The sequence below is a fragment of the Ziziphus jujuba genome, chromosome 6 (assembly GCF_031755915.1).
Source record: "Ziziphus jujuba cultivar Dongzao chromosome 6, ASM3175591v1".
Classification (NCBI taxonomy): Eukaryota; Viridiplantae; Streptophyta; class Magnoliopsida; order Rosales; family Rhamnaceae; genus Ziziphus; species Ziziphus jujuba.
Genome location: NC_083384.1, coordinates 540,369 through 566,464, shown reverse-complemented (window position 1 = coordinate 566,464; position 26,096 = coordinate 540,369). Strand labels below are relative to the sequence as shown.

The 26,096-nt window shown below is 33.4% G+C and overlaps 1 pseudogene; it reads right to left on the bottom strand.

The window, feature by feature from the left end:
* Positions 1-6,728: 6,728 nt before the first annotated feature.
* On the bottom strand, positions 6,729-14,214 carry LOC125420922 (NAD(P)H-quinone oxidoreductase subunit 1, chloroplastic-like; annotated as a pseudogene).
* Between the last annotated feature and the right edge of the window lie 11,882 nt (positions 14,215-26,096).

Below are 26,096 nucleotides of genomic sequence, written 5' to 3'. Positions count from 1 at the left end.
CTTCACTTTAGATGATATACTTATACAGGCTTTGGGGATCGATTAGTATGAACATTAGCTTAGAGATAGAGGCAAAGACTATACAGTGACTAATTTTTTTCACACACCTAAGCAAAGTTCACAAAAAAAGAATAAGTCCGAGGAGAGTGAGGGAATTACCAAGCTAAAACTTGTTGTTAGTGGTCTTTTGGGGATCATTCAAAAGAAAGGCAACATTGAAAAGATTACTGAGTTAGTATCTGCATATGGCATTAACCTACAGTCTTAACCTCATACAATTGGACAACAATCTTCGCATGGAGAGGCACTGCATTCTTGTACACATACTTGGTTACCACATGGAGATCGTGCAGTACATGACAAAGATGTTGCCGATCTAGGACCCTCGTCTACTGTTAGGCTTGATGCTCCTCCTATTTATCCATCAATTATGACATCTTTAGAGGTATTATTAAAAAAAAATATTTGAAATTTATATCTAGCATTAATATATATGTCTAATTACTAATATTTTTATTCATTTTGTTGTGATTATGTTTAATTTTGTTATCATTGTTGCTATGAGAAGTATATATATATATATATTTCTATATTAATTAGTTATTCTAATTTTGTTTCTAATGGAGGGTGTTAAATGCAATCTTGCACAAGGCAGTGTTGAAAATATAGTAGTACGTGGTACTTTGGTTCCTTCTATCCCATGGGATGTGTGCCATGGTGTTATGCTAGGTGAATGAAATTTGAAAGTCACTACTGATGAGGTGATTGATGGATTTCCCTTTGTACCTATATCATCATATGATATTAGACGTGGTAGTGATGCAGAAGAGCCATTTTTACTTGGTTCAAAATAAGTGAACAAGCTATTGTTTGAACATATGTGGTGGGTCGCATTAGTATCAATACACCATTCTTTAGGGTTTGGTCCCACCAAATTCACTTTAGAGACAATAAAATTGAGATCTATATCATCAATCTCTTAAGTGATTTGCTCCACCATCTATGCCTCTTTGTTTTTCTTCTTTTTCAATAGCCCACAGTCCACCACTCTATGACTCATCTCATCATAATTGAAGCATTTACCTTGAAACTTACCCTTTTTGGAGATCCCTCCTTTAGTTCCCAGCTTAGAATCCTTGGAATCTTTTCTAGTCCTCTTCTTATTGTTGAAACTTTGACTATGCTCCACAGTATTGGCCTTGATCTCGGCCTACGAAAATCTTTCGTTAAATCTTCTATTGTCATCTTCAATATGAAGTTTCCCAACAAGAGTTTCCACATCCGTTTCCTTCCTCTTATGTCTAAAATATTCTTGAAGTCTTTCCAACTAGGTAGTAGATTCTCAATTATAAATGCTACTTAAAATACTTCACTAATTATCATCCCGTCAAAATGAATATCTTAAATAAGCACCTGTAATTCATGTACTTGACTCATCAGAGGCTTTGAATCCACCATTTTAAATTCCAAAAACCAACTTACTACAAACTTTTTGGCACCAACATTCTCTATTTTATATTTATGGTCTAAATTTTCCCACAACTCTTTTGTTGTTTTTGTGCTACAATGCATTCATACAAAGCATCTGATAAACCATTCAAGATATAATTCTGACACAAGTGATCGAAATGCTTCCATGCATCCACCACCATGAGTGTTTCTCTATCACTCTGTTCATTACTCGGAGGTGCATCTTTAGTCAAGAACCTCGTAAGGTTCATGGTTGTCAAGTAAAATAGCATCTTTTATTGCCATCTCTTGAAATTGCTCCATTAAATTTCTCTAGTGGCTCAGCATGATTTTTAGGTACAGCGACCGATGTAGGAATAAGCATTTGGACCACAAAAGTTGGAGTTGACACTTATGTAGCATGCATAATTTGACCTCGTATCATAAATCACATCATCTAATCCACTTGCCATTTCTATATAATCACAAAACAAAAATCAATAGTTGTTGTTCTAAACCCTAATAAACTAATTAAAACCAATTTCTAATAAGAAAATACAACAACGTGATTTTTTAAATTTTTCTTTAAACACCCACAAAATGCTGTATACATCTGAATAATTGTTGTATACCCCACAAAATTGCTGTATACACCATAAAATTGCTATATACAGCTAAATAATTCCACACAGCATACATCATCACTGACATAATCGCTGACATCATCCACCGATGTCATGCTAACATGGCATTATGCTGATGTGGCACCATAGTGTCATGTCATGATGATGTAGCATACTAGCATGTCGATGACATTACTAATGATGTTTAATGACAACATCACCATCTGATGTGTAAGCTTTTGGTATCGAGCCTTGTACCTGGACTGAAACACCAGCCTACTTGCACCTGGGCTGAAATATGAGCCTACTTAGACATGTGCTGAGCTTTAACATGGGCCGAACTAAATAAAATCAAGTAAAACTCGACCAGAGGTCCCACGGGCTACCCATCTTCAACCTCTAGTCACATCATTCTTGACCCATTTCACTTGTAAATGGGTCGACTGACTTAGTTGAAATTTTTTCATCAATTTTTATGTTCTAACAACAAAAAATCGTCGGAAAATCTCCAAAATATACATAAAATCATGGGTAATTAGATTATGGGTATAATTTTTGATAAAAACAAGGAAAAGATTATACCAGTTCCATTTAAAAAAAAAAAAACACAGTATAAATTTTTTTTTAAATTAAAATAAAAATTTGATGAAATTTAATCTCACAACAACATAATGAACATATATGCATACACGATTAGTAAGGAAATTCATCTTACGATTGTAAGAAAATTATAAATTTTAGAACTTATATGTATGGATTGAATAACTGATCTGAGGCCTGTGTGATACCGCAATCTCCTTAAGATGAATTTCGTTCCACTGATACAGATGGCTCTGTGACATTCGTCTCCCAGGATACAATGGATTAGCTTAGATTTTGGACACAACACCACTTAAATATTCCACTACGAAATATTATGTACCTAAGATTTACCATATTTACAATATGCACACAATGCAAAGCACCTCAAACACTTATCTCAATTCTTCTTTATCTGCCAAATGAAAGCTCCAAAAGGCTATATATAGCTTCATAAAACCACCTCTCAAAAACCCAAATGGAAGGAAAATTAAAAGTCATTACAACCCAATTAAAACATGCCATCAATTCTCCATTAATGCAAAACATAATGTTAAATCATTCGATAAAAAAAATGTTATAAACTTTACACTTGTTCCCCTGATATCTGGACAGTAATATATACTCATATATATATAATCTCTTCCATAATATGTATAAATTAAAACATTATGCATCATGAAACACCATGCATGCGGGCTTGTCTGTATATATATTTAACTATGTATATATTGCATCTATTTACGTATGTATGTGTTTGTGAAAAAGTCTAAACATTTTATATCTCTTATTGACAATTGTTGGGGATTTTTATATTAATTTGAATAATTTTTATTGGTTGATCAAAATGTTTCAGTTAGAATATGATGGAAAATATAATTTTGATTATGGATGATAAGTTGGAAGCACTTTGATAATCTTAGATTAATTTTAATTTTGTTTATCTAAAAGCAATTTGTAATGTGATTAGTGTTATTATTTTAAATAATACCATATAATGAAATAATGCATGAACTATGTAATGTATTAAATTTACATATAAAGGTTCATAATTCTAGTAACAATCATAATAATAATAATAATAATAATAGTAATAATAATAAACGCATCTAAAATATAACAAAAAGTTAAAAATAATAATTAAAAACAATAATAATAAACCCATCAAGTAGAAGTGCAAAAAATATCTATAAACCCATTGAGTATTATTCAATAAAAATTATTAAAAAAATAAAAAAGTGAGAAAATTTGAAAAAGCATGAAAAAATAATATTCTAAAATTGTTCAATAAAAATTAAAATTTTTCTTGCTTAATTATTTTTCTTAGTTTGCTGCTTGATAACTTGTTGCTTGACATATGTGAATTTGGTTTGTGATCAACAACTTCTTTATAGGAACCATCATCTTCAACAATCAATGGATTAGGTCGTTTTCCAAGAGTTTTATTTGGAGAATTGAAGTCATTTTCAGCCGTAGAGCCCTATACAAAAATCAAAATATATTAGCTCGTGAACTAAATAAAGTTATTTGTAAATAAAATGTAGTAGGTAATACCATGAACTACGTTCAACTTAACAATATTAGTGTTTTCAAGTCCAGAAACCTCATCATAATCCTAATAATATAATTTTGTGTTATTAAAACAATAAAAAATATGATAAACATTGAAGACGGTGTTATAAGAATGTATATATATACACCTATTTTCTTAGTTTACTTCACACTAACATGATTTATTTCATAAGAATTTAAAACATATTTTGTTATAAGTTCATTGTTGTCGATCAAACTCATTACTGTATGAACTTCACTATGCTCACTAATATTTGGGGATCCTGCCATTCAGCTTCCTTGTGCTTTACGGGTTTACTGACCCATTGACTCGCACACAAGTAGAAAGTTCATATTCTTTAGTCATTGATAAACAATTTGCTGGACAATACTCAACGTAATTACCACAAAGTATACAGATTCCGAAATCAATACTGTAATTAAGCAATGGTTTCTTGCGAATATCAGTTTCCAATTTCCAATCCATGATGGGTAGATCTATAGGACACACATAAATATATACTTCACAAGCAATACATTTATCAAACTCAAAATGGATTCGACCATGGAAACACTTCTCAGTGATTAATTTTTCATAAGGATATTGAATAGTTATAGGTAAACGATTTGCATGGGATAAGGTAATCATGAAACTTTGACCAATGTACCTTGCAGCTCGTACTGTTTGTTAACTATAATTCATTAACCCAGTTACCGTAGGGAACATATCATGAATATATATGAATAATTTGATGTTTGTTTATTTCTTTTGTTTAAGCCAAGTTGTGAATATAGAATATCATATTCCTTTATAGTAAAAAGAGTTGGAAAGGAGTTGTTAATAATAGATTACCGAGAGAAATAGGTAAAATAAATTTCCATCCAAGATTCAATAGTTGGTCCATTCTTATCCTAGGTAAAGTCCATCTTGTTGCGATATGAATAAACAAAAAATAAATAAATTTTAGCTAATGTAATAAAGATACCAATTGTCGCCCCAAAAACCTCATATCTTTAATTTATTTCAAAATGTTCCGAAACAAATATACACGGAATAGAGATATTCCAATTGCCTAAGTAAAGAACTGTTACAAATAACGATGAAACTAATAGGTTTAGATAGGAAGCAACATAAAATAAACCAAATTTTATCCCCGAATAGTCGGTTTGATAACCTGCTACTAATTCTTCTTTTGCTTCTGGTAAATCAAAAGGCAATGTCTCACATTCTGCTAGGAAAGAAATTAGAAAAACAATAAACCCTATAGGTTGACGCCACAAATTCCATCCCCAAAAACCATATTTTGATTGCACCTCAACTATATCAACTGTACTTGAACTATTGGATAATCATAGTCGGCGGTACCATCACTGTTTCCATCGCTATTCCAAAACTGTACATGAGATTTTCACCTCACACGGCTCCTAAAGGGCCATAAAAAAATCTAAAGACCGAGTCCTTTTATCTTGCAATGCTTGGTTATACAATAGATAAGATTCAAATCTATCATACGGTCCAAAATTAGACCAATTGAATTCTATCTGTTATGTTTTAATAAATTAAAAAATAATAATTAGTGTACTTAATATTAATAATGAATAATAAAGAATTCAATTTATTATTAATTTAATGAATCAAGAAATTGAATTAATGATAAAAAAATACTTCTGAATTGATCTCATCATTTTTTTAAAAATTTCCATAATCATTTAAATTTTTCTTTGTTGAGTAATAACTTGATTCTTCAATAAAATACTCATTGTAAAAAAAATCAATATTGTTAAAGAATTATATATTACATTATGACACGAATTGTATCGATATAAATCTTGATAAAAGAAAAAAAGAATAAAAAGATATTGTGTTTATTCTTTTGTATACCTTTCTTTTTTTTTTTTTGTTCATATTCTTCTTTCTGTTTTTTAAAAAAAGGGGCTTACAAAATCAAAAAAGGAACTATCTTGTTCCTAATAGTAATTTATTTAATCAGCGGATAGGAGCATACTCTGGATCGGAATCGTGGGGAGTACTGCCTTAAAGCCCCAATTAGTATTCTTTGTATATTATGTAGAAATGTCTACTTTTGGATAATTTATAGGATCTACGTTACTAATCCTTTGCGTATCTTGGTGTTTCTACCTATCCACTCCTTTTTGTTCAATCGCCTTTTCTTTTATGGTAATACATGTATGAAAATACATACAAACGATAGTGAAAACTCAATACAGTTGATCTTTTAAGCCTGCTTCAAGTCAGGATCACCAATCAACCAATCTTGGGGTAAATGGATGCTTCTGCTTCCGTTTATTTCTACTCAACTCTCTAACTCTTATACATAGAAAATGAGACTCAATATCTTTACTACGAATTTATATAGAAGTTGTTCCCTTTCACTCATCCAACTATCTAGTTTAGTTCATCAATCCGAATAATGAATAAAAAAATGAAGATATCTACTCAATTCATTCTACCCCTTTCCTAGAAAGAAAAGAATAGAGAGGAAGGAATAGAGAAAAATTTATGTCTCAACGAATTACACGTAGAGATATTGATAACACACATAAAGGTAATGGTATTTCATAACTAATTGATTAAGGAGCAGTTCGTAGACCGCCTAAAAAAGAATATTTATTATTTGACCCGTATCCTGACATAAGAAGTCCAATGGGAGCAATATTGGAAATGGCAATCCATAAAAAAACACTGATATTAAGATCCGCTAAAACAAGGTGATAGCCAAAAGGAACTAGTGAATAGCTTACTAAAATTGATATGACTGCTATGGATGGTCCGATACTAAATAAATGGGTATCTCCTCCCGACGGAAGAAGATTTTCTTTGAAAAGAAGTTTTGTCCCATCTGCTAGAACTTGAAGAACTCCCAAAAGGCTAGTGTATTCATGTCCAATACGTTGCTGCAGTCCTACGGATATTTCTCTTTCTAACCATACAATTACCACTATGCTTATTGTGATTCCCAATACAAGAGTAAAAATAGGAATAAAGGCTCATATAATTCCGTAGACCTCTTTGAAAAACTCCAATCAAGAAAAATAATTGATATCTTGTACTTCTATCGTATCAATTATCATTTCAACTATCAACTTCTCCCATAATGATATCTATGCTACCTAGTATCGTCATAATATTAGCTAATATCATTCTTTTAACAAACTGAGGAAGAATGTGCAAATTGATAAAACCTGGCGGGCGAATTTTCCATCTCCAAGGAAAACCACCCCGATCCCCTATCAGAAAAATTATCAATTCTCCTTTTGGGGCTTCAACTCTAACATAGAGTTATTGTTTCGGTAATTCAAATGTAGGAGAAGGTGTTTTACTAATAAATCGATATTCAAAATCATTCCATTTGGGATTTTTTTTCTCTATCAAAGTATCAAATTTCTAAATTCTCATATGGCCCTCCCGGAATTCCTTCCAGAGCCTGTTGAATAATTTTTATGGATTCTGTCATTTCACCAATTTAGATTAGATAACGATAATGAATCTTCTACTTTTTTCCACTGGACTTCCCAATCAAATTCGTCGTAACACTCATAATGATCAACTTTATGAAGATCCCAATTGATGCGAATCCACCCGAGACTGCTCGACCGACAACCCACTGGGGTGTTGACCCATTACAAATGAAGGTGGGACCGATCACTAGGGCCCAAGCCAAGACGTTCAAGGGCAATCTTGCTGTCTTCATACAAGGAATAAGTCATAGTCAAGAGGGGTTGGCCACATCTAAAGAACAAAGGCCTTTTTTACTCATACAAGCAATAGAAGCCAAAACAGGGTCGGGTGACGTTATTTGTGATAATAAGGAGGCCGGGTTGTATGATTTGGAACTCCATCTTTATGGGGTCAATTCATATGGAGGATGAGTCATAGAAACCAGCCAAAGCAGCTTCAAAGCCGACCAACAAGGTGGTTTGCGCACAAGGAGAAGGAAAGGCCGGATTTGCTGTATTCCTTGCTGGCTTTACTGTATTTTACTGTATTAGCCTTTCCTCATACTTCCAAGCAAGGGCAACATGAGGAACTTCACAATAAGCTTATTTGGCATCCTACAAAGCATATTGAAGCTGATTTGGAGCTCACTTTGGTCAAAGATTGGTCAAAGTCAATTTAGTCAAAAAAGCTAGTGTTTTAGTTCCCTAATTTTATTCTACTTTTTGTTTTAGGAAACTACCATTATTTTTAGTTTCTATTTATTTATTTTCTGGACAAATAAGATTAGGAAAGTTATTATTTTATTATTTTCATTGTAAATTAATTAATTCCTAATTCAAAATAAAGGAATTAATTAATCCAAATTAGATTAGGAAAAGGAAAGTTTCGGCCAAGGTAGACTTCTTCATTGTGTGGCCGGTTTTTCCTAGGGTTTTTAGGGTTTATTTTGTTTCTTTCAAAGCCTATTTAAAGGCTTATTTTTCATTAATAATATAACTTTGAGAACTTTGATTTGATTAAGAAAATACTTGTGAGATTAATTATCTATTTGTTCGTTGAGAACACCTAAAACACCATTAGAGAATTGGTTGTTTTAGCTTGACTTATCAATAGGTTTTCCATCCCCTATTGTGGTGTCTACATTATACCAAGGTTTCTAACCACAGGTTGGTTAGGGATTGAGGTCCATTCCATTAGAACTTGATACAAAACTTGAATTATAAGAACAACAACCAACACTTTTCTATATTTTTGTTCTCTTTGATTCTTGATCGTATTTGAATTTCTTTTCCTGGAATTTTATTCTTGAACTCATAATCTACTACCATCTGGTGCAGTTTTCAAAAATTCAAACGTTTTACCATTATTTTGTGTTTTCTTGTCTAAAAAGCCGAAAAATTAGGATTTGTTGGATTCTTTCGGTATTGCCTACTTTTTGCTACTGTTTTGTTGATAAGTTTAATTAAAATATACTAGTGATCTAATTGCTGTTTTGTGGGTGTTTTAATTAGAACTTTTAGATAATTCATTGAGTGGAAAAAGGCAAGAGTGTGTGAGCTTAAAAGAGGGTAAAAGCCGAAACTAGTGTGCAAACACGAGTGTCGAGACCTTGTTTGAGTGAAACACGTGAGGGAGTGAATATTGTGAGGATTTATTTTATTTTTGCAGTATTTTACTAACATGGCAGATTCTAGAATAAGAAGAGGGGATCCACCCTTGAGGATCAATGAGGAAGAGTCCGTAGCATTTCATGGCGATGACCGAGCTACCGGGAGTGGAGACCAAGTGGACATGAGAGCTATTTTGGAATCAATACAGCGGGTTAGTGCTCAATTTGAGCATGTAAATCAAAGAGTGGGAAGACTAGAAGCCTCACAAGGAAGGCCGAATAAAATAAATAGGCAAGAATTCCATGGAGGACGAGGCCGAGGACGAGGAGGTCGCGAGAGGCCGAGAGAGGAATTTGATGAGGAGCCATTCGACGGTGATTTTGAGGAAGGTATGGACGAAACCTTTGCTGTCCAAGATAGAGCTGGCCGTGGGGGATATAGGAGGGAAGATATAGATGAAGATTTGGGAAATATCAAGGTTAATATCCCACCTTTTATGGGTAAAAGTGATCCCGAAGCTTATTTGGAGTGGGAAGAAAAAATGGAGATGATTTTTGACTGCCACAACTATTTGGAAAGTAAGAAGGTGAAGTTGGCAGCAATGGAGTTTGGCCATTATGCACTCCAATGGTGGATAAATGAGCAAAGCACCCGAAGAAGGGTTGGTGATGACTTGATTACAACATGGCGTCAAATGAAAGAAGCCATGAGAAAGCGGTTTGTGCCATCTCATTACCAAAGGTTGCTACATGAAAGGCTTCAATCTTTGTCTCAAGGAAGTAGGTCCGTGGAGGATTATTACAAAGAGATGGAGATGTTAATGATGAGGCTGAATATGAATGAGCATAGAGAAGCAACAATGGCGAGATTTCTTGGTGGCTTGAACCGTGACATTGCCAACCAACTTGAATTACAACAATACTTGGAATTGGAGGAGATGTTGCATGTAGCCATTAAGCTTGAGAACCAATTCAAGAGGAGGGGTGTTAGTACACGGTTTGGAGGAGTTTCTAGCAGTGGAAGGACAAGTTCAAGTGGCTGGAAAAACAATTCCACTTATGAAAACAAGTTGAGGCCGAAATTAGGAGAAGAATCTACCAACCGGCCAAGAAGGGAGGTCAAGACCGAATCTGTCCAAGCACTTAGAGGTGAGATAAAATCTGATCCTAAACCTTAAAAATCTAGAGAAATAATTTGTTTTAAGTGCCAAGGAAGAGGACACATATCCAGCCAATGCCCAAATAGAAGAATCATGGTATTAAAGGGTGATGGTGAGCTGGAATCCGCAAGTGAAGAAAGTGGAGATGAAACCGAGCGAGAGGAGGATTGCAATGAAGATGAAGCCGAACCTGTAGATACATCTAATGCTGAGTTGAGCTTGGTTTCAAGGAGAGTACTTGCTGTCTATAAAGATGAAGAGCAGATACAAAGAGAAAACATCTTCCATACTCGTTGCGAAATACAAGGTAAAATTTGTAGCATGATTATAGATAGTGGGAGTTGTACTAATGTGATAAGTAATCTTGTAGTTGATAAATTAGGCTAGAAAACAATTAAACATCCAGAACCTTATAGATTATAATGGCTTAATGATAGTGGTGAGATGAAAGTAAACAAACAAGCCAAAGTAAAATTTAATATAGGTAGATATGAGGATGTAGTTTTATGTGATATTGTGCCTATGATTGCTGGACATGTACTATTAGGTAGACCATGGCAATTTGATAAAGATGCTACTCATTTTGGTCGAGAAAATAGTATTATTTTCAGGTTGAAAGGGAAGAAGGTCAAGCTGGAACCATTATCTCCTAAAGAGGTTTACAAAGACCAATTACAAATGCAACAAAGGAGAGAAGCCGAAAAACTAAAGGAAAAAGCAAGTATGGCACCAACGGCTTCACCATCCTTCCAAGAAGGTAAGATTGAGGTTGCTGACCAAGGTAAGGTTTCTAAGGTTCATATTGAGTGGAAAGACCAAGAAAAAGCCGAGAGAGGGGTGAGAAAAGAGAGCAAACCCGAGAGCACAAAAAAACTGGAAATTTCCGCCAATGAGAGCCAAACCGAGGAAAGAAAAAGAAAAGAAAGAAAAGAGAGGAAAAACCAGAATTTTTATTTGAGTTTAAGGGATATTAATAAGGTTATTGAGTGTAAGAAACCTTTGCTGGTCATGCTTTACAAAGAAAATTATTTTAATGATCAAACTAACTTTGGAGAACTTGAATTGCCAAGTTCAATCATTTCTCTTTTGAAGGAATTTGGAGATGTCTTCCCAAGTGAGATTCCAAGTGGACTACCACCTATTCGAGGGATAGAACATCAAATTGACTTTGTTCTAGGGGCTGCCATACCAAATAGACTAGATTATAGGAGCAATCCCGAAGAAACAAAGGAGCTGCAAAAACAAGTAAGTGTTTTACATGACAAAGGTTATATTCGTGAGAGTTTAGGTCTATGTTCTGTACCTGTTTTGTTGGATGATTGTAGGGCTAGAAATAACATCACCATTAAATATAAACATCCCATTCCTAGGTTAGGTGATATGCTTGATGAGTTGCATGGTGCTTGCATGTTTACTAAAATTGATCTTAGGAGTGGTTATCATCAAATTAGAATGAAAGAAGGTGATGAATGGAAAACCACATTTAAAACTAAATATGGGCTCTATGAATGGTTAGTTATGCCTTTTGGATTATCCAATGCACCTAGTACTTTCATGAGGCTTATGAATCATGTAATTCATCCATTTATTGGTAAATTTGTGGTTGTTTATTTTGATGACATTCTAATATATAGTCGAAATTTGGATGACCATGTGGATCAACTTAGGCAAGTTTTGCAAGTTCTTAGAAAGGAAAGATTGTTTGCTAACATTGAAAAATGTGATTTTTGCAAAGATGAGCATGTATTTCTAGATTTTTTTTGTAATAGTGTTTGACCCAGGAGAATTGATTTGGTTGCACTTACGAAAGGAAAGATTTCCCGAACAAAGGAAATCAAAACTCATGCCGAGGGGTGATGGACCTTTCCAAGTTTTGGAGAGGATAAACGATAATGCCTACAAACTTGATCTACCAGGTGAGTATAATGTTAGTGCTACCTTAAATGTTGCTGATTTGTCTCCTTTTGCTGCAGGTGATGACTTCAATTTGAGGACAAATCCTTTTTAAGAGGAGGGGAATGATGCGAATCCACCCGAGACTGCTCGACCGACAACCCGCTGGGGTGTTGACCCATTACAAATGAAGGTGGGACCGATCACTAGGGCCCAAGCCAAGAAGTTCAAGGACAATCTTGCTGTCTTCATACAAGGAATAAGTCATAGTCAAGAGGGGTTGGCCACATCTAAAGAACAAAGGCCTGTTTTACTCGTACAAGCAACAGAAGCCAAAACAGGGTCGGGTGACGTTTTTGGTGATAATAAGGAGGCCGGGTTGTATGATTTGGAACCCCATCTTTATGGGTTCAATTCATATGGAGGATGAGTCATAGAAACCAGCCAAAGCAGCTTCAAAGCCGACCAACGAGGTGGTTTGCGCACAAGGAGAAGGAAAGGCCGGATTTGCTGTATTCCTTGCTGGCTTTACTGTATTTTACTGTATTAGCCTTTTCTCATACTTCCAAGCAAGGGCAACGTGAGGAACTTCACAATAAGCTTATTTGGCATCCTACAAAGCATATTGAAGCTGATTTGGAGCTCACTTTGGTCAAAGATTGGTCAAAGTCAATTTAGTCAAAAAAGCTAGTGTTTTAGTTCCCTAATTTTATTCTACTTTTTGTTTTAGGAAACTACCATTATTTTTAGTTTCTATTTATTTATTTTCGGGACAAATAAGATTGGGAAAGTTATTATTTTATTATTTTCATTGTAAATTAATTAATTCCTAATTCAAAATAAAGGAATTAATTAATCCAAATTAGATTAGGAAAAGGAAAGTTTCGGCCAAGGTAGACTTCTTCATTGTGTGGCCGGTTTTTCCTAGGGTTTTTAGGGTTTAGTTTGTTTCTTTCAAAGCCTATTTAAAGGCTTATTTTTCATTAATAATATAACTTTGAAAACTTTGATTTGATTAAGAAAATACTTGTGAGATTAATTATCTATTTGTTCGTTGAGAACACCTAAAACACCATTAGAGAATTGGTTGTTTTAGCTTGACTTATCAATAGGTTTTCCATCCCCTATTGTGGCGTCTACATTATACCAAGGTTTCTAACCACAGGTTGGTTAGGGGTTGAGGTCCATTCCATTAGAACTTGAACTTAATTAAAGAACCGGGCTAATATAATACGGGTTTAGGAGCAGGTCGTCCTAGGTTTGTATCACCAATGTATTCCGGAAGCCCGCAGCATTGGTCCTGCTAAGCCCAATTTATTACTTCCTCTGTACCAATAATGCCTACTCCTTCAACTCATTCTAAAAAAATCGAATTTTGAGCAATTAATTTTTTATATTCAGCGATTCCTGTTAAAATATAATCGCAAAAATCCAAACATTTATCTATCCAGCCATGAGGTAGATCAGCAGCTACTCCTCGAATAGATCATATATTAATTCTCTTTCTCAGAAAATATAGAAGAAAGGTGTTTGTGCACCAATATCTACCATGAGAAGCTATATGACTCAACTCCAACATAATTACTCTGATATAGCTGGCTTTTTTAGGCATTTGAATATTTCCCAACTGCTCCAGACCATTTACGGTTATTGCTTCTGTGAACATATAGCTAAATAATCCCAATGCATTACATAAGGTAGATATTGTATAATTGTTTGGATTTTCACAATTTTTTCCATCCCGCGGTCTAAATAGCCCAATATTGGTTCACAGTCAATAACATCTTCACCATCTAGAGTAACAATGAGTTGAAGAACACCATGCATTGATGGGTGGTGGGGACCCATATTTACTACCATGAGGTCGTTTCTTGTAGTTGGTATATTCATAGGTTTTTCCTCAATTCAGTCTTTCATGAATTGCTAAAAACTAAAATTAGTTCATTAAAATTCAAATTCAAGATCTAGTAAATCAAATAATTCAAAATAAACTGCATTTTCAAATTAGCAAGTTTTTTATTCCCGAATATTCTATTTTTGCTTTTTCAAATTGATTAATTAATTCTTTATAACATATTCTATTTTTCTTTCACAAATAAGATAGCAGCCGTTGGCGTTTTCCTAAAATTTGACATAGGCCTCTTTGAGATAAATAGTCTTTTATGTGCAATTCTAAATGTGATGAAAGTTTTCGTAACCTATTTGTGAGGCGGTGTATTTGAAATTCAACAGATCCTACTTTTTCTTCTTGCGAAATAACTGAGATGAATGAATTTTTTACCATAAAATGAAATCTACCCCCCCACTTTGTTCCTACCCTTTTTTTAGTGTTAGGTGGTTTTATTGATCAATAATAATGCCATTCATTTTAATTTAGTATACACAATAGAATAATCTTAATTTTGTTAATAATTCCAAATTTGATCAAATAAAATTATATTCAAATAGGTATACCAAAATCATCTTTTCGGCACTCACAAAAGATAAAAATTTAGACCTAAAATAGAAAAAAAAAATATTTTGGTGATAATTTATAGATCTAATTGATATGTCAATGAATCATGTATCAGAATGAAATGTAAGCCAATGCATGTGTGCATTTCTTTGTTTTCATAGATCATACTACCGAAAATATAGGAAAAACAAATCTGCCATTACCTAACGAATTTTGAATCGCCGATACGTATGTATCTTTACCAGACTGAAATGACTGCCATTATGGGTATCAAACCAATATCGATTCATACAAGCTAAATCTTTCAATCAATAATTAGGCCAAAGAAAGAATTTTAATTTAATTAGTTTAGTTGTATCTCTTTTGCTTTTATCCAAAACTTGACTGTTTTCCTTCTTACCACTACAAAATGCTGCATTTCGAGGCATACCATTTCCATTCCTAGAATTAAAAGAAATTAGAATTCTCAATTCTCTACGAAGTCTAGGGGATAAAATTTTTTCAGGGACAAACAAATCATAATGATTGTTGTCTTTATTTCCAGTCATTTTTTGATATTTTGCAATCAATTCAGCAGAATTCTTGTTATCAACAGTGCTTTTTGTTAAGGACTTTTGATTTATTTCATGCTTACGGTTATGAACTAATGAAATACCTACGACTTGATATATAATAAATTGTCCTTCATTTTTTATAGACAGACGGATTGGGTCGATAATCAATATTCCCTTTTCCGTTAATTTTATAAGAGTTAAATCTTTCTGAATCAGTAGAATTTCTAGGCTGAATTCGCCCTTTTGAATAGAGGATATAAAAATTTCTCTTGGATTTATCAGTCTAAGCAAGAGGCAATATACTTTGATGTTATTGATCATTTTTTTCATTTAAAACACCATCCCATGTCAATTGAAAATGCAAATACCTTTTTCGAAAGAAATGAAACCCCGCTTCTGTATTGTTTTCTATTTCTATCTTTTTTCATGTCTGATCCCACAAAATCTTCTTCAATATCTTTGTCTTGCTTTGAGAGAGATGATTCAAAATCTGCTTGGCTTACAGATTCTTTTTTTCGTTGATTTCGGTTTTATGATTCAAGAGATTTTTTTTTTCTTTCAAAAATATTGATTTATTTCTTTTTTTCTTTTCGATGATGCTTTTATTTTCACTAGCATTCTCATTTAAATTCAAATCAAAAAGAATTAATTTGATTGGAATGGCCCATGGTTTAGTCTTATACGTGTTATAAAGTATCAAAAATTCTGGGAAAAACCAACGATCCAGATTTGATAGGGGACAACTTCGTATTTCTTCATTCATTCCCATCCAATCAAAAAGATTTTTTTTTTCTTTATATTGGATTGGTTTAGTTCTTGATTTTGAGGAACCATGAGATACAAGAGACCTTGCATATTGGTTTTATCAAGTAGTTGATAATTATTCCCCCGAGTCTTACTATATTAATTACTAGTGGTGTCAGTATCAATATTGATCCAGGCCTCAATATCGACTTTCTTTCTATGACAAAAATTGAGAATTATCCAATCAAAATATTTTCTATTCGGATTTTTCTCCATATCTATAATATCATCTTCGACTAGATAATTATTGATAAGGATATCTCCTAGCACATTAAAATATTTTCATTTATGTGTACTGTAATTATAAAAAAATTATTGGTTATTATTTACTTGTAATGGTAATCCATAAATAGATGAGTTCTTCTAATCTTCCTAATTAATAGATTTAGATGATATAAATTTATATACTAAAAGATGATATTTATAGTGTTTTTTAAAATTCTCTGTTTCCTTTTGTAATGAGGCGGCTTCAAAAGTTTTTTGTTTTTCATAGTGAATTAATTGGTTTTTTTCATTTTCATACAAATCGCATTTCTTTAAATGGTTAGTTTGACCCATAGAGTGTTGATTGACTCTATTTATCCACTTTTGTGGTACTAAGCTAGACCATTTAATCAGAGATAAATCATATTGATCATGACCTTTTGACCAAATTTTCCATCGATTCATTCCCGAATTTCAAAGAGAATTATGTCTTAATTTGGAATGAAATAGTTTCTATGTTCCACCAAAATAATTCTTTATTTCATTCTTAAGAAAAAAGGCTGTTCCATTAGATTGAAAAACGGATGTTAACTTATATAAGTATAAGTTAAGAGCTAAGGATTGTGATAATTTGCAAAATACATATGCTTGTGACACATAAGATAAATAAATAAAAAGTTTGTGCCCTTTTATTACTAATAGTAGAAAGGGTCTTTTTTACAGTCAAAATAAAGTGAATTAGACTTTTATTTTTTCTATAAATTATTTTTTGATTTGTTTCATTATTAGAATTAGAAATATCTTTATCATTGTAAATATATTTATTAAGAATTTTTTTTTGTTGATTCTTGAAAAAATTGTGCATTAATATCCCGAATATCATTGATACCTAAAAAGATATCTATGTATATCTTTTTAATTAAAATAATTTATAAAATACTGTGATTTACGGATTAGTCGAGCATTTCTTCTTTTTAATACCTGCCCAATATTTTTTGGCGATTCTAATCTTTTATCATCATAACTAATTTTGTTTTTGTTAGAACTTATATTTTGTATTATAAATTATTTTTTGTTCTTTTTTTTTATATTTGATTTATTAGTGTATTTGTTCTATTAGTCAAATTTTGTATTTAATTTTTTTTTTGTTAATGAAGAATTTGTGCAATCTGTAGGTCAAATTTGACTAAACGATTCATGAAATAGCTGATTATTTCTTATCGAATCTTTTTCTTTTTTAATTTCACTTAATTGATATATTTCTAGTTCTCTCAAGCCAAATGATAGAATTGGGTTTATTTTTTCGAGTTCTTTTTCTATTTCTTTTAGAAATACAATGGTTTTACTAAACTGGCTTTTTATGTCTTTTGGAACATTTAGAAAAAAATTTGTTTTTTCTTGTAAAATTCTTAGAATTAGAAAATGCTGCTTTTTCCATTTTCTAATTTTTTTGTTGAGTTCTTGAAAAATAGGTTCAAAAACTTAAAGGTGATTTTGGGGAGAGCCAAAAGGCAGTTTAGTTTGCATTCCCCAAACTGTTAAAAACATAAAATATTTTTTTATCCTTCTTTTTCATTAGATCGTTATATGTTTTTCGTAGCTTAGATTTGTGCCAAGGTTTCAGATGAAAAGGAAATAGGGTCTTTATCTGAATACCATCTATTAGCTAGTTTTTCAAAAATTCTGTGTCTTATAATTGGATGCCATTATAAGTATATTTAATATGCATTTCTCTATTCCAATCCTTTAAATCCTCAGACCATTCGGGAAATTGAAACAGTAGTATACGTATAATATTTTTCTAAAAATCGATTGGGTTACTAACACAAGACCTCTTAGTATTTGAGCAAATATAATATTATCCCATGCTTTTGCTATTTCTATACATGCTTTGTCTCCTCGTTTGTCTTCTTCTATTTTGTCTTTTTCTTTGTTTTTCTCAGTGCCTTTTGGCTTTTTATTTCCGTATAATGTGAAATTGTTAATTCTGTGTTTTTCCACATCCAATTTTTAAAAAACACTTTCATCGGGTTAGAGATATCAAAAGAAAAAACAAACATCTTTTTCGATTCTATCGAAAAAAAGGGGTGAATGTACATTTGCTTGAAGGAGCTTCCAAATAACTGTTTTACGTATTGGAGCACACATAGAACCTTTTACTATGTCTCGATGAAAATCCGGTTATTGTGAATAACGTATCAAAGCCACTTCCTCTATTTCATCCGGATTATTAGTGTCTTTGGTATTAGTATCAGTAGGTTGTAGGTTATCAGTAAAAATAACTACATGTTTGGATTTTCGTGAACGAATCTCATACTCCGTCGCCACCCCCTCTGAGCTTTCTCCCTCCTGTTGTTCCAAATCATTAATTAATCTGTACGACCATCGAGGAACTTTTTTACTGATTTCTTTTAGTCTAATAGGTTTTTTTCTAATTTTTTTATCGTTAGGGTCTCTTATAACTGCATCAAATAGAAATTTTTAATTTTTTTTTGTTATCTTCTGAGTCAATTTTTATTTTTTCTTCTTCAGGAAGTAAAGAAAGCTCTTTAAAATTTAAACTTTATGGTGGTTTTTCAGTAAGTTCATTGATTAAGTTCAAGAAATATAAAATTTTTGTTGTTCACTATTTTTTATCAAATGGATTTTTATCTGTTCAAATTTTAGGTAATTAAAAATAAGAACGATACTATGAATCTTATTTATCCAAAAACCCTCAGTGTTAATGTTATTTTTTCTGAAAGTTTCATTTCGGATTGCAGTTGAAACAAAATTTGTGATTCATCCTCGATAGGGGCCATTCAAGAAAGGATCATATATTTTAGGTAAGTATTCATTTTGAGGATTATCATTACAATATATAGTCTCTTTTTCGGGTATATCCCAAACAAAAAATATCCTATCTAAAGTTTTGTCTAGAGTTTTGACTCTATTTATAAATTTTTTGTTTAGGCCTTTTATTTTTTGTTCATTGCTATAACTCCAATTTTGTATAATTCAAGAGAAAAGGGTTTATCTGCTATAAACAGAGACATCTTTCTTTGCCTTCGCTTTAAGCGGTGCCTAGGTGCTTTGGTAAGAAAGGGAAGGGGAGCTCTATAGGAACACCAATGCATGAAGTTAGGGTTATTAAGCTTTAATAGAGTTTGTAACAGGAAAATAAAGCGATAAAACCGGTGTTAGAGGTATTTGAAGGCCTAGTTCTGAAGGGACCAACCATTGTACTTCTAGGGCACGGTTTAACATAGCGGAAGGCCATGGCTTTTGTGAGTGTTTAGAGCAATACGATGCGATATGCCACCAGTATAAATGAGGTGCCAGCTTGGAAGTGATTCGCTAAGTTGGGTTTTCCAGTGGCCGCCTATTGTAGAATTGTCGATAACCTGGCTACCACTATCATGTGTGTAAAGACTTACTATATAGGCATACTGGAAACCGTTTGGCAAGTCAGGGGGTCCTGAAATCCACTCCTTAGCTATAACATTCTAGAGTCATGTAGAATAGACAATAATAGTCCTCCAATTGCTATTAATTAATTGGACCTTCAAGGAACGGAACGAGTAGAGTACAAAAACGAAAGCTGAACCAATCGTAAATGTGATTTCCTCTCTGTAAGATCATTTTATGGTAAAGGAAGTTGAACCTATGCACTTAAGAAATGATGGAAAGGAATAAAATAAAAAAAAGAAATAAAAAAAGAAAAGAAAGGGAAAATAATAAATAAATAAAAGTAAAGGAGAAGAGCCCAGATTCCAAATGAATGAAAACGTGACTGAATTGGTCCTAGTTACTCTTCGGAACGGAGTGGAAGAAAGGAAGAGATTCTCGAATGAGGGAAAGGATCCAATGACTTCAAAATAATTGAAGAGGAGTCGTATAAGATGAAAATCGCATGTACAGTTCTGTAGAGTGGCAGTAAGGGTGACTTATGATACGAACCTATGACGACCTGCTCCTAAACCCGTATTATATTAGCCCAGATCTAATTATGTTCAGGCTCTAATGGTCACCTTAACCCCTAACCAACCTGTAATTAGAAACTTTGATATATCAAAGATGCCATAATAGGTGATGGATTTCCTATTGATAATCAAACTAAAACCCTCACTCACTAATGGTGTTTTAGGTGTTCAAAGGAATAAAGAGAAATTCAATCTCACAAAATAAATTATGAATATTATTAATGATATTTTCTTCCTAAAAAAAACCCTTTTATGGGCTACAAAGAATAGGAAACCTAGCTTGGCCGAAATTCACCTCCTTTCCTAATCTAATTTGGATTAACTAATTCCTATATTTTGAATTAGGAATTAATGAATTTAAAATGAAAATAATAAAATAATAACTTTCCTAAGTTGATTTTTCCAGCAAATAAATAAATAGAAACCAAATAAAAGACTAATTTCCTAAAACAAAAAGTAAAAATCAAATTAGGAAACTAGTTGACTAGTTTGAGTACTAAGGTAGCTTTGGCCAGTCTCTAGCTTGTTTGGCTCCAAATCAGCTTCCATATGCCATGTAGGATGCCAAATATGATTGATAATGATTCCCACACATTGCCCTTTGATTGGAATAAGTCAAACGAGAAGAAAAGTGAAAGTCAGCGACTAAACAGCACGTTTTTAGCCAAATTGAGATGCTGTCCATGCAAGTCCGTTTTAGATGCTTTTGATTTTTCCTTGGCTGGATTCCATGTCCTCTTAATGATATTCATTGAGTTCATGAAGTGTTGGAACCATTCCTTGCTGCCTAGAGTCCAAATTTGCATAAAAATAGCTACCTGAGTCCATATCGGGTTCCACCACTTGGATGCTTGAAACGGGTCTTGCATCTTCAGGTATTGTCAAGCCCTTTTGAGAATTAATTACTCCCTGTATAAAAGCATCCAGGTTGTCCTTAAACTTCTTAGTTTGAACCCTAGTGATTGGCCCGGTCTTCATCTGTATCGGGTCAGCACCCCAGCGGGTTGTCGGTTGTGCGGGCTCGGGCGGATTCTCATCATTCCTCTCCTCTTGAAAAGGATTTGTCCTCAAATCAAGATCATCATCTGCAGCAAAAGGAGATAAATCAGTAACATTAAATGTGGCACTAACATTATACTCACCTATTAAATAAAGTTTTTAGGCATTCTCGTTAATCCGTTCCAATACTTGAAAAGGTCCATCCACACGCGGCATAAGCTTTGACTTTCTTTGTTTTGGAAACTTCTCCTTTCATAAGTACAACCAAACCAAATCTCCTGGGTCAAATACTATGACAACAAAATCTAGAAATACATGCTCATTATGGCCAAAATTACACTTTTTAAAGTTAGCAAATAATCTCTTCCAAATTTTCAAATTTCCACAAAGTAAAGCTCTCAACAATGCAGATAAAGTTCTATACAACAAAAGCATATTTAAATAAGCATCTTTATAAATCATAACCAGCAAATGTTTATCACTAAAAAATGCTTTTTTAACCTCACCCAAGCTTAGATAAAAAATATTTTTCTTCTTTTCTTTTTTCTCTTTTTCCTTCCCACTCACGGATTCAATCGGTTTTACATCACTCTCGGCTTTTGCACCAAATTTCTCACTCTGAGGTTTCTCCATTTTTTTCACCCCACATTCAGCTTTCTCATGATTTGTCCACTCAATTCGAGTCTTAGAAGACTTACTTTGAATAGCAAGCTCATACTTACCTTCTTGGATGGTTGGTGAAGCCGTTGGTGCCATACTAGCCTTCTCCTTGAGTTTTTCGGCCTCCCTCCTTTGTTGTATTTGTAATTGGTCTCTATATAATTCCTTGGGAGTTAATGGCTCTAGCTTGACCTTTTTACCTTTAAATCTAAAAACATTACAATTATCTCGACCATAATGATTAGCATCTTTATCAAGTTGCCATGGTCTACCTAATAGAATATGTCTGGCATGCATAGGCACAACATCACACACAACAACATTCACATATTTATCTATGCTGAATTTTACTTTGCCTTGTTTATTTACTTGCATCTCACCATTATCATTAAGCCATTGTACTTTATATGGTTTGGAATGTTTAATAGTTGTTATGCCTAATTTATCAACCACAATGTTACTAATTGCATTTGTACAACTTCCAGTATCAATAATCATACTACAAATCTTACCTTTGATTTCACATCGGGTGTGGAAGATGTTCTCTCCTTGAATTTGGTCCTCATTTTTGTACACAGTTAGAACCCTCCTTGCTACTAAACTCAAATCGGCCCTAGATGCCTTGAGAGTTTCAGATCCATCAATTTCGATTTCAGCATCACTTTCTTCACCCTTGAATTCTAGTTCACCATTACCTTTTAGCCATGATCCTCCTATTCGAGCATTAACTAGCAATGTGTCCTCGTCCCTGTCACTTAAAATAAATAATTTCTCTAGATCTTAAAGGTTTAGGATCAGATTTTACCTCAATATTTGGTGCTTGAACAGATTCGGCTCTGGAATCTTTTTTAGCTAATTTGAACTTTCTTCACCTAGTTTCGGTATTGGCTTTGAATCATAGACGGGATTACTTCTTCAATCACTTAGATTTGAACTTCTACTGTTGGAAACACCTCCGAACCAGGAGCCTATACCCCTCCTGTTGAATGGATGCTCCAATTTAATAGTTACATGCAACATCTCCTCCAATTCCACATGTTGTTGCAATTATAGTTGATTGGCTATCTCACAATTCAAGCCACCAAGGAATCTTTCCAGGGTTGCTTCTCTATCCTCACTCATGTTTAACCTCATCATAAGCATCTCAATATAATAATCTGATGTGATTCCGCCCGAGCCTGCTCCACCGATAACCCATTGGGGTGCTGACTCGACACGGATGAAGACTAGGCCAATCACAAGAGCTCAAATTAAGAGATTTAAGGGAAACCTGGGAGTATTTATACAGAGGGTAATCAATCTCAGCAGAGCTTGTCCATACTTGAAGATACAAAGCCTATTCGAAGCATCCAAGTGGTGGAAGCTGATACGAACTCGGGTGACGGTTTTGGTACATTTTTAGAGTCCGGGAAGTATGAAATGGTTCCAATGCTTTATGGGTTCAATACATATGCCTAATAGGTCATGGAATCAAGTTAAAGCAGCCTCAAATGCAATCAAAAAGGGCTTGTACGGACAGCATCAAGAATTTGGCCGAATTTGTTGTATTGCTTGCTGGCTTTACTGTATTTTACTGTATTAGCCTTTTCTTATTTTTCCAAGCATGGGCAACGTGTGGGACTTCATATTCAGCTTATTTGGCATCCTAAAAAGCATCTAGAAGCTGATTTGAAGCTCAAAGAGGTCAAAGATTGGTCAAAGTAACATTAGTCAAAAATCTAGTATTATAGTTTCCTAATTTTATTCTACTTTTTGTTTTAGGAAACTACCATTACTTTTTAGTTTTTATTTATTTATTTTCTGGACAAATAAGTTTAGGAAATTTATTATTTTATTATTTTCATTGTAAATTAATTAATTCCTAATTCAAAATAAAAGAATTAATTAATCAATTTTAGTTTAGGAAACTTAGTTTAGGACATATTAGAATTCGGTCAAGTTTCCTAATTCCTATAGGAGTCCGGTTTTGAATTAATTTTTTAGGGTTTGTTTTGTTTCTTTCAAGCCTATTTAAAGGCTTATTTTTCAATAATAATACAACTTTGATTTGATAAAGAAAATACTTGTGAGATTAATTATCTCTTTGTTCTTTGAGAACACCTAAAACACCATTAGAGAACTGGTTGTTTTAGCTTGACTTATCAATAGGTTTTCCATCCCCTATTGTGGCGTCTACATTATACCAAGGTTTCTAACCACAAGTTGGTTAGGGGTTGAGGTCAATTCCATTAGAACCTGAACTTAATGAAGATCCGGGCTAATATAGTACGGGTTTAGGAGCAGGTCGTCCTAGGTTCGTATCATTTGGTATCAGAGCTAAATTTTGTTCAGGTTTGATCTATCTTTATTTGCTTTATTTTTTTTGTGTTATTCTGCAATTTTAGCATTAGGTTAAGGTTGCATCCATCCTAAACACGTTCAGCATCTTAAAAAAAAAAAAAAAAAAAAATTCATTCCTAGTTGAATTAGGATTTCCTAGTTTTATCGTATTTTTGTTTCCTAGTTTGTTGGTTGTCTTTTATCATTGTTCTTCTTAATTTGGTTTTTGTTGATTTTTCTTTGCTGTTTTAGTCTTAAATATTTGCATTCATATATTCAAAAAAAAAAAAAAAAAAAAAGAAGTTTGCGGCAACATTAAAAAAAAAAAAAAAGAAACTGCACATTTTGTTTATTTGGAGGTCACGGGTTTGGTGTTTGTTTTGGAGTTGGAATTGCAATTTTGGTAATTATTCTTGCTACTGCAGTTGTTTATGTTCTGTGAGTGAAAAAAAAAAAAGAAGGTAAAGCCGAATAAAAAAAAAAAACAAAAAAAAAGAAGAAAAAAAAAATATTTCGGTTTGTTGGAGTTTGAATTGTTTGCTGGAAATTTGTTGGAGCTGCTGGTTTTTTATTATTTATTCAATATTTGAGTTGCTGGAGAATTATTTTTGCTGCTGGATATTTGGATTTTGGGTGCTTAAATTATTTGGATTAAAATTAGTTAAAGGAATTGATACAAAACCTGAATTACAAGAACAACAACCAACACTTTTCTATATTTTTGTTCTCTTTGATTCTTGTTTGTATTTGAATTTATTTTTCTAGAATTTTATTCTTGAACTCATAATCTACTACCATCAGGTGCAGTTTTCAAATATTCCAACGTTTTCCCATTATTTTGTGTTTTCTTGTCTAGAAAGCCGAAAAATTAGGATTTGTTGGATTCTTTCGGTATTGCCTACCTTTTGCTAATGTTTTGTTGATAAGTTTAATTAAAACATACTAGTGATCTAATTGCTGTTTTGTGGGTGTTTTAATTAGAACTTTTAGATAATTCATTGAGTGGAAAAAGGCAAGAGTGTGTGAGCTTAAAAGAGGGTAAAAGCCGAAACTAGTGTGCAAACACGAGTGTCGAGACCTTGTTTGAGTGAAACACGTGAGGGAGTGAATATTGTGAGGATTTATTTTATTTTTGCAGTATTTTACTAACATGGCAGATTCTAGAATAAGAAGAGGAGATCCACCCTTGAGGATCAATCAGGAAGAGTCCGTAGCATTCCATGGCAATGTCCGAGCTACCGGGAGCGGAGACCAAGTGGACATGAGAGCTGTTTTGGAGTCAATACAGCGGGTTAGTGCTCAAGTTGAGCATGTGAATCAAAGGATGGGAAGGCTAGAAGTTTCCCAAGGAATTCCGAACACAAGAAATAGGCAAGAATTCCATGGAGGACGAGGCCGAGGACGAGGAGGTCGCGAAAGATCGAGAGAGGAATTTGATGAGGAGCCATTCGGTGGAGACTTTAAGGAAGGTATGGACGAAACTTTTGCTGTCCAAGATAGAGCTGGCCGTGGAAGATATAGGAGGGAAGAAACAGATGACAATCTTAGCAATATCAAGATCAGCATCCCACCATTCATGGGAAAAAGTGACCCCGAAGCATATTTGGAGTGGGAAGAAAAGATGGAGATGATATTTGACCGCCATAATTATTCAGAGGCTAAGAAGGTGAAATTGGCAGCAATAGAGTTTGGACATTATGCACTCCAATGGTGGACCAATGAGCAAAACACCCGAAGGAGAGTTGGTGATGACTTGATTACTACATGGCGACAAATGAAAGGAGCCATGCGGAAGCGATTCGTACCATCACACTA